This window comes from Castanea sativa, chromosome 7 (genome assembly GCF_040712315.1).
Source record: "Castanea sativa cultivar Marrone di Chiusa Pesio chromosome 7, ASM4071231v1".
Lineage (NCBI taxonomy): Eukaryota > Viridiplantae > Streptophyta > Magnoliopsida > Fagales > Fagaceae > Castanea > Castanea sativa.
Window position 1 is genome coordinate 15,093,451 of NC_134019.1, and position 16,263 is coordinate 15,109,713.

Below are 16,263 nucleotides of genomic sequence, written 5' to 3' on the forward strand. Positions count from 1 at the left end.
AGATCTAGTTTTGATTTATTAGATCCATTTGTTAATTGATATTTAGTTTTTATAATGGTAAAAAAAATGTAATCCAACAATATAAATTTTAAGATATTAGTCCAATAAAATGTTATTAAGGGTTAAAAGCACTAAAAATAAGTTAATTTTTAAGTATAACTTAATATTTATGACCTATATAAAATATAATCAGCCTTATACTTAACCATTAATTTCCAATTCAATAATAATGTATCTCATTTTTAATTTTATCTTCACATTATAAAAAAATGAATAATACTATAAACACAATATTTTCATTATATTTTTTTTCACAATAATTAAATTAATAATTTTTTATTAGTCCACCGGTAACATTAATTTTTTTATATTTTAAACAAGTAAACGCTTTGTTTTGTTTTAATAGACTGTCAGGCTGATTGTGACGTTTTCGGAATTGACCCAGTTTGGGCCGCAGTTTACAATAACATTATACATATAAAACATAAAATATATTAGTGAACATGCATGTAGTGTGACCTCCACAAGGAAGCCACAGTAGATATTAGTTATTTTTAGGAGTTCACTTTCGGTTCAAACTTTTGAGTGACGTGAAAATATAAAATTACACAATTTGTACTATAAATAACTCACTCATATGGTGCTACAGCTCTTCTATATAGCTAGTATCTTGTGAATGATAAAAATGTGTTTTTACATGAACCTATCATATGTCATTTTATATGTTTTAGTACTATTCCTTAAAATAAAGTAAATTATCTCAAATAAGGACGATGTCAATGTCATGAGGGTACGTGGGATCAAGTATATTAGCCCAACAATTTTCTTGTCTTCTTTTGTGTTTTGTTCTTTTCCTAAATTTGTCTTTCTAAGATAAAATTGCGCCAGATGTACCATACTGAGATATCATTCTACACATAACTAAAATAATTTGGTTAGATATATAGTACTAAACCCTAATGATGCAATCTTTATCTTAAACAACACAGGAGATACTCTGCTTTTCTTATTGCAGATACAGCCATCAATAGATCATGCTATCGTCCTTTATTTATTTATATTATTATTAGATTTTAAAATCAGGTTAGGTTTTTGCCAAATTATCAAGTTGAAGCCTCCATTAATTTTAAAGTTTTTTTTTAAAGAAAAAAAAAACCCTCAAACACTAATTATTACAGGCTACAAGCTCTGAAGATGTCACAAATTGCTGAAGTGGACGATTGTAAATAATAAACCATCACTACTCGTCATAAATGAATATATAAACCATTATTACAATATTTGAATTCTTTGTTTGTGATTTGTGGCAATCAAAACGTTTGTAAGCATAGTGTAGTACAATATATGTAGTACCCATGTGTTTTTGGGGATGAAAAGAATACTTTTTTAATTATTATTTTTATTTAATACACATGTTTTTAATGTTTATATTAACTTTAGATAATTAATTTTTTTTAAGGAAGATAACAACACCACAAATATTTTCAACATATGCCATAGTTTTCTGTTTATTTTCATCTTCTCCTTGTTTTACAATTCTTGAGATAATTAGAAAATCCAACTTTATTGCAATTTTAAAATTTTATTTAAAAAAACTTTGCTGCAATTTGAACTTTTACATTAAATGGAATTCCTTGAATTTTATATATCCTTTATTTTTCTTGGTGGAATGAAACCAATGGCGGTTCTAGGAATTTTTTCCAGGATGTTCCTATAAGTTCTCAGAAATTTTTCCCATGAATTTTTTCCAATGTAGCAAAAGAATAAACAATAAACTATAAGTTCATTTGAAATATTAATAAAATTATTAATTATTGTTGTTTAGTTGTTTCATTAATTTTTTTGTCTTTTATAAACTATAATTTGTTATATTGTTGTTTCATTAATTATAAAATTATTAATTATTGTTTAGCCTAACGTAATTTAATTTGTTTGTCTTTTATAATGTATTGATTAATTATTTTTTATTAGTTGCTTTTCCCAATTAATTATTGGTTAATTAAATTATTGTTTATTAATTGCACTAGCACACATCTCATGTGCATTTTCTTCCCCCAATTCAAATATCCCATGTGCCCATCCACCCCCCACCCCACTCAACAGACAAGCCTCATGCCTGATGCCCCCAATCACAAGAGCCAGCTACCAATCAAAAATTTTCACAGTCACAAATTACAATACACATTACACTAAAAAACAATTAATATCTCACCAACACCAACACACACCAACACCAACGGATAAGATAAAACCAAATTCAAAAAATAAAAAATAGGCAAAATATTAATAAAGTTAAAGCTTCAGCCAATCACTGTTCAAAAGAATTAGATGAAATACCTCACAGTTTCTCTAACTCACTTTCACAGTGCCCTCATAGCTATTTCATACAAGCTCCTCAAACCCTAAGCTCCACCACCAGAGACCCAAAAGATGCCTCCAAAGCTCGATCCTTACAAGTGGTGGACGTGTACGTTTGAGTCACTGGAGGTGAGGTTGGAGCGGCGAGTTCACTTGCTCCGAAGATCAGTCCACTAGGTCTCTCCCCGAAGAAGATCGGAGAAGACATAGCCAAGGAAACCACCAAGGACTGGAAGGGCCTCCACGTAACGGTCAAGCTAATAGTTCAAAACCGTCAGGCCAAGGTGTCCGTGGGGCCCTCCGCCGCCGCGCTGGTCATCAAGGCGCTGAAGGAGCCCGAGCACGATCGGAAGAATAAGAAGAATATCAAGCACAACGGTAACATCTCACTCGATGCTGTCATCGAGATCGCTAAGGTGATGAAGCCTAGGTCTATGGCGAAGGAGAAGGATCTTAGTGGGATTGTGAAGGAGATTCTGGGAGCTTAGGGTTTGCTTTAGCTTTAGTGATTTCTGATTTAGTGATTTGAGTTTCTGATTTAGTGATTTGCTCTGGGTTTTTATTTATTTATTGAGAATTCGTGGGTTTGCTACCTCTGTAATCTGTTGGGCTTGCCGTTGGACTTGTCGTGGGCTTGATGGTGGGCTTGCTTTGTTACAATTATTTTTTTTAGATTTTAGTTCAAATTTGTTTTTTGGGCTTTTTTTTTTTTTTTTTGCTTGAAAGTAGAACAAATAATTATTATTTTTTAATTTGAGGGTGTTCCTAATTTTTTTTAGGGGTAAACAAATAAAAAAATTTAATTATTATATACATATATATATATATATATATATATATAAATTAGCTCAGGGTGTTCCTGGGAACACCCTGACAGGAACACCCTGAGCATAATGTGGCGCTGCCACTGAATGAAACTCACCCCAAATTATGAATCCCCAAATTCCTTAATGTCTTTACCTCTAGCTACATAGGTATGTATTTCTTTTTTCTTTTCAAAGTTGTATTCTTATTCATGAGTACGGACCAGTAAGTTCAATGACAATAATAACTGAAGCCTTTAAATAAATCCATAGATATTATTTTCAAATTGTATGCTTTGGTATAGGTGTAGGTGTACTGTGTACATATATATTGGCTATAATTCCCTAAAAAAATATTTATATATATATATATATATATATATATATTGGCTATAAAAGTTTTTCACTTTATACTTTGTGGTGTTGTATTATGAAAGATTTGTCTAAATTACTCTCTCTCTCTCTCTCTCTCTCTCTCTCTTTTTGGTTTAAGTTACACCTTTGTACGTTTTATATAGTTGTATCTTCACTCCTTTATATTTTTTCGAGTAAAGCGAAAATAGATTGTTTTCTCAATCCAAATTAATAACAATATAACATAAATGACAGATACACCTTTTTGTGGGTTCCACATATACCTTTGCTCAATTCAAATTTGTAACGAAAAACTTGTAGGGAACTAACACGAAATTTCCAACTTGTGAGAAACAAAAATAAAGAAAACGCATGCCAAAGAAAAATAATCACACGCACAAGACAGTATTTACGTGATTCGGCAATTTGCCTACGTTCACGGAGTTACAGAGATTTCACTATTATCAGGGAAAAAAATACAAAGTGCGGCTACAGTTTTTCACTCTCTCAAAAACAACAACAGAAAACCCTAATCACCAAAACAACTTTTTTTCTATATCCTGCGCACAGGATTCACAATGGCCTCCGCTCCATGGACTAAGACTCAGAAAATCTCCCATTAAAAACTACACAATATTATTCGGGTTGTCAACTGGATCAAACACAACTAGACTCCACAAAGCTCAACAAATCTCCCATTTGGAGACTAGTTCAATCACCAACATCAGCCGCTATCTTCCTAAAAACAATCCCTCATCCCTTCAACTCATCCTCCTGTCCTCAAGCTAGAAGACTAATTGAAACTGCACACAACTTCAGCTTCTCAATAGTGATACCCTTAGTCAACATGTCTGTCGGGTTCTTATATCCATAAATCTTCTCAAGTATTACCAGCTTATCTTCAACAAGATACCGGATAAAGTGGTATTTTGTCTGTATATGCTTCGAATTTGAATGAAAAACTGAATTTTGTCTGTATATGCACATCTCTTGCTTCTTACCCAATTCATCTAAGAAGTCATGTTGCTAAATCATCTCCTTTCCAACTTCAATTGCTACAACATACTCAGCTTCTATAGTATACAAAGTAACAATCCTTTATAAATTTGAAGCCCAAGATATAGTTGTACCACCTAGAGTAAATACAAACCCAATAGTACTCTTTCTACTATCAATATCACCAGCAAAATCAGCATCTACATAACCTTGCAGTTTCAAACTTGCACATGTGAAGCAAAGACATGTATCTGATGAACCCCTCAGATATCTCAGAATCCACTTGACTGCCTCTCAATGCTGCTTTCTTGGCCTACTCATGAATCTGCTCACAACTCCTACTGCATATGCAATGTCTAGCCTTGTACACACCATAGCATACATCAAACTGCCAATAGCTGAGGCATAGGTCACCTTGCTCATATAGTCCCTTTCTTCTTCTATTTTCGGTGATTGTTCTTTGCTTAGTTTGAAATGACTATCCAAAGGTATGCTCACTGGTTTAGCTTCATTCATATTGAATCTGCTAAGAATTTTCTTCACATACTCTGATTGTGAAAGTTTCAATGTACCATTAGCCTTGTCTCTAATGATTCTCATACCAAGGATTTGTTTTGCAGCTCCCAAATCTTTCATTGCAAACTGTTTTGACAATTGCTTCTTCAAATTATTAATCTCCTCAATGTTAGACCCTACAATGAGCATATCATCCACATACAACGGTAAAATGGTGTAAGAATTGTCAAAAAACTTAACATAGCAACAGTGATCAAATTCACATCTCTTGAACCCAATTCTATGCATAAAACTGTCAAATTTCTTGTACCACTGTCTAGGAGCTTGTTTTAGGCCATACAAGCTCTTTCTCAATTTGCAGACTAGATTCTCTTGTCCCTGAACAATGAACCCTTCTGGTTGAATCATGTAAATGTCTTCCTCCAAGTCACCATGAAGGAATTCTATCTTCACATCTAACTGCTCAAGATGTAAGTTTTCTACAGTCACTATTCCCAATACCAGTCTAATTGTTGACATCTTTACAACTAAAGAAAATATCTCTGAGTAGTCAATGCCCTTTTGCTGCTGGAACCCTTTAACAACTAATTTGGCCTTGTAACGTTTGCTACCATCACTACAAAAAAAGAGTCTACTAGCGAGGATAAAATGCCCTCGCAAAAATTCAAATATCGTCGCAAAAAGCTATTAGCGAGGGCATATGGCCTTCGAAGGCCGTCGTATTTGCTCTTGTTGCTAAAAGAGATTTTGCGACCATGCCTTCGCAAATAGATAATTTACGAGGGCAATTTCCTGTAGTTACTGAACAAATTCACCTTCGCAAATATATTACCAAATGACAAGAAAAGTCGACAACTTATTTTTAGCGAGGGAAAATAGTCGTCATTAACAACTATTTGTAAGGACTTTTATACCCTCGCAATTAGTTATTTGCAAATTTCAAATTAACAACATACTTTTTAGAGAAATAATTTCATCGCTAAAATTTATTTGTGAAGGGTTTTAACTCCTTGCAATTAGTAAGAAATAATAGTGACAACATTAAATTGTCGCTTAAGATGTTTTTGCAAGGGATTAAGTGGCATTGCTATTCTATAAATTGCGAGAGACTTTGTTGTCACTATAAAATTATATATGACCAAATTTTTATGTCATCAGTGATAATATTTTATATAATTTTTGAAATATTTTATTATTTATTTATTTATTTATAATTATTTTATATTATTTTTTTTAACTATTACGATAGTAAAATAATTACTAAAAATTGATCAATTGAAAGATAAAAATTCATATAAGTTCAAACTTTAAAATATAAAATATACAAAGAAATCCTAAAATTAAACCTTGTTTTAAACTTAAACAATTAAAATTATGACAAAATCTTATACTAGTCTTCCTCTGAGTTATCCTCCAAACCCTCCAAGTTGTTTTCAACCTCACTCATGTTATTGATTGAGTTGTCCTCTTCATCTCTACTAGTACCATCCTTAAAAAAAAAACAAAACAAAATGGATCTCCAACAACTGCAAAATAGAATTGGGGAACTGAAAGTCTGGGAGTATTTAAGATGCAGTAGATTGCTTCAAATATGAAATGAGGTCAGCCGGATCCAGTGGTTTCTTCAGCCCGGGGAATACCATCTTAGTCTCAGGAATGTACTGCACGAACAAAAACAAAAAACAAAAAACAAAAGAATTAGGCCATGTTTGGTTTATCAAAGTTACAACAAAACACTTCATTGTATATACTCACACCAAAAGAATTTATCACACACAAATGCATATACTTGCACCAATGAAAAACCGCTCTCTAAAACATGCAAGGCAATATTCCCAAAGTAGGATAAACCATCTTCAGATTACTCTCTCTATTGCATACACACACATGCAAGGTGATCATTGCATTTTCTAACATTATGGCAGTGTCTTTTATATTGAGTTGATTCATACCTTTTTGGGGTTCAGCAAGTAATCATACAATGTCTTTTCCTCCCAATTGACAGCCATGTTCTTGTTAGCAGCTGAATAGGAGTACCCGAAGTTGTACCAAACTGCCTTCCGAACAATCCATTCAGATTGGGACCTGAAAATTTAGATCAGTTTTATACACAACTCCAAAACTTTCAAGAGAGTAGCGATCACAACTTTCAAAAAGAAGCAAGCACAAAAAATTCTAAAGCATATTTACAAAACTTATTAATAAACTAACAAGTGCATCTGCATGAAGTTATATCCATAAGACACGTTACTTTTCTCAGAGCATTCATCGAAGGAAAGAAAAAGCCAAAGATAGTTTGTTTTTTTTACAATTTAAACCAGTGCCCAACCTAGTAATGAAATCCTTGAAATAGCAAAATATTGTGAATTTTAGCAAACTTGAAACATGTTCTCCGCAACACCCATCACAACGTCCAATAATGCAATGTCCAACAATCTTAGCTCGGACAAGAAATTTCTCATTAAACAACAAATCAGAGAACTTAAAAATCCAAATAACATACAAAATAGTTTCATAATTCATTTCTACTTATAAATAAAAACAAACATGGAAAACAGTCCATATCTTTTAAAATCAGCACCTAAAGCCTTACACACCTGCCAACGAGTAAGTTTTGCGGGTAAGAATCACTCCAAATCTAAAGTCTTACACATCCATAAAGTGACATATACTTAAGTTATAACATAAAATATGTATAACAACAAAACACAACGAGTTTAATCGTTAATCTCATGCCCAAAGATTGATAAACATCCCGCATCAACAAGCAAAAGTGGCCACCTTTAAGCTACCTATTTTTGTTGGGTCTTCATAATATACACAATAATCCTTTCTCATGTTACAAAAAATCAATCTTACTTTTTTTTTTCAAAATTATATTTTTAAGGACTGCTTGACAATTCCCATATCACTAAACAGCCTTCAAAAATAAATTCCAGCTCAAAAAACTGTTTCTATTCAGAGAATTTTACACCACATCCTTATAAAATTTAATCTCATCAAATATATGCATCTTTCCTGTCTCATCATATGTTGGGGTGAAGAAAATGTATTTTCCACACTACAAAACACGCGGGTCTTAGGCCGCGTTTTTTCCAGCCACGTTTGTAAAAATGCGGCCTAAGACCCTAGTTGAACCGCGTTTCTGAGAAACGCACCCACAGCACCTAATTTATGGCCGCGTGTGTTGAATACAGCCCAAGCCTAAGTCTGTAGCTGCGTTTTTTGGTTCTCCAGCTGCGTTTTTCTGGAATGGGCTGAAGCCGCGTTTTTAAAATGCGGCTTCAAACCCATCTAAAACGTTTTTTTTTTTTAATATATGTCTTGAAGCCGCGTTTATAAAACACGGCTCTAGATCTGTCCTAAAGCCGCGTTTATTGAAAAACGCAGCCATAGTCACCCCTGAAGTTGCGTTTTAAAAAACGGGGCTAAAAGCCTTATTATAAATTAGAAAGAAAAAATACCCTTACCAAAAAAAGACCCTTGCCAAAAAAAGACCCTTGCTCTGTCTAAGCCCTTCAAATCCAATTCCCTCAAAACCCAAACCAAACCACTCTCGGTCACCTCTGAGCTCGCCACCATCCCAGTCCTCTCCTTCACCGGCGGCAAAATCGGCGACACCCAACTTGAACTCAAGTCCACCCCACCCGACACTGCCTGCGCCATCGTTCACCAAGGCATCATCACTGACCTCCAGACCAAGCGCCGTGGCACCACCTCCACCCTCATCTGCACCGAAGTCTGAGGCAGCGGCAAAAAGCCTTACCCTCAAAAAAATAAAAATAAAAACCCCTAAGGCACCGAATCTCCACCACCGATCGTACACACCGGCGCTGCCTTGGGTCTCTCCCTCTCTCTCTCCAACTCTCAATCTCACTCAAGACACTGACAGGGCCGACTAACAATAAGTTTTTTAAATTGATTGTTTTGATTTTTGCTTTAGGGTTTCCATTTTTGTTTTAGGGTTTCGATTTTTGGTTTAGGGTTTTGATTTTTGGTTTAGGGTTTTGATTTTTGGTTTAGGGTTTCGATTTTGTGATTGTAGGGTTTCGATTTTAGGTTTAGGGTTTCGATTTTGGGTTTAGGGTTTCGACTAACAGTAATTTTTTTCCAATCTAGGTCTCGCTCCCCTGAGGGATTCTCCACGAGGGTATTCTATTCCTACACCACTGAAGGCGCAGACAAGACTGCTTCTAGTGCTTCCTCTTCTCCACGAGGGTATGTTTCATTTTTTTTTTAATTTCTTCTGTATTTTGGTGATTGGTCACTGATTGTTCAATTTCTTATGCAAATCGGTTAGTTAAGTTTATAAAAGTTTGTCACTGATTGTACTATCCATCCCTAAAATTTGTGCCAATCACTTTTGTTTTTGGTTGATTTGGTTTGTAAACCTTAAAGACAATACCTTTGATTGAGATTCTGTATTGAATTTGATAGTATGGGGTTTATAAGTTGCTGAAACAGATGCGAGAATTTTAATTTTTCTTCTCCAAATGATAGATTTGGGTATTTGGTTAATTATATTTTTATTGTGGTTTCCAGAAAAATGAAGTAAATTTTAGATTTTGGGTTTTTGTTCTATGTGAGAATCCTGTTTGGGTTTCATTTTCTTGCGTTTTGTGATGTGGCGTTGGCTTTAATCGTTTTTCTAAGGACCCATTTTGATTTTTTTTTTTTTTTCAGGTTTTGAACTGAAGAGCTATGCTTCTCTGCCTGCACTGAGTTCTCTCTACGTGTGTAACAGTGTAAGTCATCCACTCATCCTTCTCTTTGTTGGGTTTTTTTTTTCTTCTTCATTTCCCTTGTCTTAGTCTCTGATTTTTACAACTTTTAGGAACAACCCTATTCATATTGATGAAAAGTAACTACTTTGGATCTGATGGGTTGGTGGGGTTTTGTGTTTTCTAGCATGCAAACAGGGACTAATGGGTTTCTGTTGTTAGTGTCTATTTTTCTGAGCATTATTTTAGTTTTTTTTTTTTTTTCATTTGGGTTCTTGTTGCGAGATTGTATATAACAAAACAGATTGTAGAAATGTTGGATCTCAATTAGTATGATTGCTGGATTCTGTTTTGAGTATTTTCCTTGGTGTAAATGTCTAGTTTTGGTCGGTAATAGAATTACTTATCAACAAATTTTGGTTGCATATTTTTTTTTAGTTCTGCTTTACCATATAATTGTTTAATTTAAAATCTCCTCATTTTTTTGATCTTCCACCTTTTTCTCTATCTTTTTCCTTGTCAATTGATAGTTTGCTATATGTTTCTAAAATTTGTTTCTATGCTTTGATCAAACTCAATTACTTTCTCTATTAATTCATTCTCTTTTGGAATTGGGAAAAACCAAAAAAAAAGACTGAGCATCACCGCTTTTTTTCCCTTTTATCAATTCCGATTTTTTTTTTCTTCATATCATTGAAAAAAACAAACACTATAGATTTTTTTTTTTTTCATGTTATTCTCTGTGTCTGTGACTCTATTCTTATGTATCTCCTTGTCAAAACTCAAAAGATCACTTTGTTTGTTTGATGGGGCAAAAGGGTATTTCTCAGAATTTGGACTTTGATTTTCATGAATGAAAGTCTTCTATGATATTTTGAGCAACTGTTAGATTAGTAATAATTGACAACATAGATTTTATTTTTAAAAATTGAAACAATTGCATGTTAATATATTATTATCCCCAAGCTATATTCAAATGTTAAAATGAGATTGTTTCAAATTAATTTTCTGTAAACAAAATTCTCAAGAATAAACCAAACTCAATAAATAATATTTCTAAGGATCTTGTCAAATTCCTAATTTGTCTCTGTAATAGATGCTATTAAAGAGATTATTAGTAATTTCATTCAATGAGATTTTGCTGTAATTTCATACATTTTTCTTTTTAATCATTTTGGTGCAAATATGCTAGCTTCTGCGGGTGCTGGGGCTGCCACTTCGCCAGACCCGCCCCCCCTCCAGTGAGTTCAACGGTGATAGGAGCTAGAGACCCTCAAGGTTTGGCGCCCATACAATAATTAAGGTTGTCTCCAAAATTTCCCAATCTAAATGCTTCATTCATGTTTATACACAATTTCAAGTTTGTGAATTGAAAAATAAATATAATAATTTGATGGGGTATGTTAGACTCAAATTTTTTATTTGTTATGATGTGGCAGCCTTACGAATCTATGGCTGTGATCTCATCCAAGAAAGTGGCATCTTGCTTAAACTGTATCCTGTTTTTTATTTATTTATTTATATGTTGGGTTTCTTAATTAAGTTGGTTCAGTATGTTACCTTAATCTTTTTACTTATAGACCTGAAGCTGTGGCAAGTTGACCTCACCATTTACAGCTCGCCACGTGGCAAGTTGTGACATAATTTTGAAATATTTTTTGTTCCTAGCATTTTTCATTAATTATCAAATAAGTCTGTCACAACAATCTCCACAACTCGCCCATGTGGCAATATCTAAATGGTGGAAAAAAATAATTTATTGTCCATAACTCACACTTTGCAAGTTTCCCAACCAAAAAAAAAAAAAAAAACCCTTAATTCATCTTACAGTATACTAGTACCGCATTTTTATAGTTATGTAAAATGAGATATATCTTCCTATAAAATAATTAAATAAATAAAATACGATATATCTCATAAACGTTATTTTTTTGTTTGAAAAAGTAGTTAATGTGTAGCTTAAATTAGAACTCATACAACATTTTGTTCTCTATCCGGCCAGAATTATTGATTGAAAAGTAGTAAACATTGAACCCACTATCTTTACCTTTGAAGGTCAAGATTTTGTTATTATTCTCTTAAAAAGTGTTAAGAAAATATATGTTTATATATTTAAACACCGAGATTTATTCTTAAACACCCCTCTGCCTTTTGAGTTTTGGCCCACAAAAGTAAAATAAAAAGTATACACACATTTCTATGGTCCTATGTATTATATAGAATCTATACCGTATCATTTTATGCTCTCTTTGTTACTAGTGTGGGCCGAGGTCCCCGGATATGAAATTACAGAAAATCATTACAAATAAATAAAAATTATAGAAAAGGCTAATTTTTTTTACTAAAATAACTAAATTTGGAGTAAATCATCCACCAAAACTATAGTAAAACACGAAGGCAATTCACCAATGACAATATGCAGACATTTATAATAAATAAAAAAAACAGATTAGGATTCAGTACAATACCCAAAATATTGCATCCAATGTAATAGTATTGAGATTGAAAATTGCAAAAAATAACTTTCAATCTCAACCATTAACTAAAAAATATTAAAATGTGGTAAAAAAAAATTAAAGTTGATCAACTTAAAAATATAAAAAAAAATTTTAAAAGAAATAGTGCAATTATGTCCATGGATGAGTATTTTCTCTCTCTCTTTCTTTCTCTAACTTTGATTCAGATAAAACCCATAGTATTTTTTTTTCCTGTTCTAATCACAAAAAATCAAAGACTATAGCTCATATAAATGTTTTCTTTTTGCAGATCTCCAAAAGACTCTAGCAGAGTGACATCAAATTCTATCACAGCCGCAACAACACGTGTACATGTGACAGCCTTCAACGGCCTACTGAATGTAAACTCACTCTTCACAATAGCAGTCTTTGTGGGTCTTTCTCTTTTAGCTTCTTCTTCTTTTCGTCATTGCTAGCACAGGGGCTTAAGTTGGCTATCACCTTGTTGAATAGTAAGGACGTGGATGAGGCCTTCAGGCCCCACATAAATTTGAATTAGTAGACAGATTATCATAAAAAACCAGGATTTTTTTTTCATAATTATTGTTATTATTATAATTATGATAACTACTATTATTATGGATTGGTCTACCTCATTATATTTTGATTTTAAGTAACATTAAGCTTCCTCCAAGTAATTCATATTGAGAAGTGAAGTAGTATTTTGTTAAAAAGAATAAAATCCGTACACGGCCTTATGACATTGTGTGAATCATCTACAATATTTTTAAATTATCCTCTCTATTATTGGTTCGCAAAGAAAATGTGTATTGTATTGGAAGTCATAATTATCAATTGTATTTTATGGTCCTCACCACAAATTTTATGTAAGTTGTAAAGAGAAAAAAGAAACTGTCCCACTTTTTAATCACACCCATTTAAGAAGTAAGAAGTACCCTACCCCTACCATATCTTGGAGGACTAGATAGTACCATTAAGAGCATTGCACTTTGCACTGCTCAAGTAAAATAAACTTTACTAAACTGCATTGTGAGTTAATTGCCCTCCTCTCTTGCATTTTATCTTTGCTAGAGATATTACAATGTATGTACTTTCGGAGTTTTTACAGTCAATGTGAGACTAATGCAATATTAAAATTGTATAATGAGGGCTTGCTTTGTGGTGAGTGTACTAGTATAATGGATTGTGCACATCAGGAACTCTCTTATGTAGAAAATAGATCTAAACTAGCTTGCTTAACCTAAACTCAGGCGTGGAGGTCCTTCTCTCCTTTATGGATCCCAAATGCATCATTATAGAGATTCTTAAGTCAATTTCTTTAGGCTAGTAGACAAGCATATCTCTCCTTCATTGTCATCTCATGAATAGTCACATGTAACAGCCTGGTAGAGAAGCATATCTGCAGGCAATTAGAATTTAACTTTTCTATTCGTTTCTTTTTAATGCAGGCTGTTCAATTTCTCTTGCTCTCTCGTGAATACTAAGCATTCTCATTACTCTGATAGTAAGGCTGAAGAGACAAATTTGCAATAGGTGGACCCTGATCAAGTGAGTTGTAGTTTCTCAATGACAGATTGCACTTGTAACATTCCAATAGTATAAAAGTAAAAGGAAAATGGAGGATTTCAAAATATGTTTCATAGTAATTGATTTGCCATTCAGGGAGTGGTCTATAGAACTTAGAATACTAAGGTTTTAGCCCTTTAGACTCACCAAAGCATTACATTTGTTCAACCAATGAACAAAACTTTGGTTTTATGTGGATAATGAGTGTAGAAAGTATGCCTTCACCAAAATGCTGTTGTCATCTCGTTTAATACTTATGGAGTAATAACAACAGACCCACATATATGACGATAATAACTCATATCTGTGAAACACCATTTATGCATTCACTTTTCTACATTAGTTTTTTTTTTGTTAAATGCAGCCAAAAATCATGTTATTATGTGATCATGTTTTTTGTTTATAATACTTACTAATTAGCAAGTCAAAGGCTACTGAATAACAAAGGATGGGCACCAAGTCATGAACCCTATTATTAAAACAAGAAATTGATTATTACTCTCTTATTTTTGAAAACTCATCTATAGTATGGAATTTTAAGTAGCCTTATAAATTATGCCATTGGTGCTTATAGAAAATGGGAGGAGAATGTTAATCATATTTCATGTGAGAAAAAGAACCACTTTAGGAGTACCATTTGCTTGGCTTTCACTTTTTATATGTACAATGGTAGTATAATAGAGACATAAATATACACCGTAGTTATTGTGGACCCCCGAAAGTTGTTGTAGTTCTAGGGAGGCTTAAACTTAGTAGAGATATAAGGCCTACCAAAAGATGCAAAATGACATAAGGCCATTGGTTCGTTAGAGACATTATTGTCCTATATATATATATATATATACACATATTAATATACACACACATGCACATACACGCACATTACACCTACCACATTCCTATTTGTAAATGCAAAAGAGCCTTTCTTGTTAAACCTGCTTGAATTGGATGAACCCTTGCTGACAGTAATATGTGTGATGGAAATTTTGTGGATTGCAGGTTGGGGAAGAGCTTTTTCCTTTGAGTTAGATGAGAACAGTCAAGTGGTATGAACTACTTTCCTTTTCAACACCTGCAACTTTTTGTCATCATTGGGTGTGATTGCATTATTTACTTCTGTGATGACACTGTGTAAAACAGAAAGCAAACAACATGAGTCATTTATTTAGGCATTGTTGATGGATTACGTTCATATAGGTCATTTTGAAGCACATATTTCATATGAAACCAACATCACACTCTTGCATCCAAAATTTTTTAAACTCACTTTTGACCAATGACCCAAGTATTTAAGCATCATGGTATGATAGAGTTAAAAATTATTACAGATGTAATAATTATTACAATTACATTAATTGGGTATTTGTTAATATATTTTTGTAAAACACTTATGCTTAACTACTTTTAGAACTTATCACACTGATACGAGTCTACGATAAGTGTTATGTGTTCTAAGAAAATTTAAGCATACTTGGGTATGTCTGTTCTTAACAAATCACAAATGATATTATATATAATAATAATTATTACCTTCGTAGTAACAAATCTTGGTGTAGGTAAAATTCCATAAATATTGTGCTGCAATGGATAAAAGTTGGATGGACAAGAAGAGGGGTTCAAGGGAATATTTTGAAGGTGTAGCAAAATTCATGGAATTTGCCTCTCTATCTGCACGCAATGGGAAGATCTTGTGTCCTTGTGTGAAATGTGTAAATTTGATTTCAGTACTGCCAAATGTGGCACGTGATAATTGTTGGGGTTCGGGGATGCTTAACAATTACAAAGTTTGGAAATTTCATGGGGAATCGGCAGCTGCCACGACGGCTACCGTATGTGGGATCTCTCATGTGCAAGAAACCCTAAATGAATATGGTGATTTTCGTGGGATGTTGCACGATTTGTGCCCCCCGCATGAAATGGCACCCGAACCAATGGAAGAAGGTCCAACTGTGCAACATGCGGCTGAAGGGCTAAATGATGAGGCCAATAAGTTTTACAAGATGATAGATGATGTAGACAAACCTTTATATGAAGGTTGTACAAAAATTTAGCATTTTCTCAGCCATTGTCGTGTTGTTCCAGTTCAAGACTCTGTGTGGTTGGACGAACAAGTCATTTACTATGTTGCTTCAAGTTTTGAAGGATTTACTTCCTTCAGATGCCAAGTTGCCAAAAGACCATTATGAGGCTAAGAAGATAATCCGAGACTTGGGTTTGGGTTATGAGAAGATTCATGCTTGTCCCAATGACTGCATGCTATTTTGGAAGGACAATGTTAACCTCGACACGTATCCTTGTTGTACTACTTCAAGGTGGAAAACAAATGAGGCATCTGTTGCTAGTAAAAATGCTTCATCCAATAAGGGAAAGAAGAAAGCTGCTAAGATCCTTCGGTGGTTCCCTTTAAAGCCAAGATTGCAGTGACTATTTCTTTCACCCGATTTGGCTAGTTCTATGAAATGGCATGTTAAT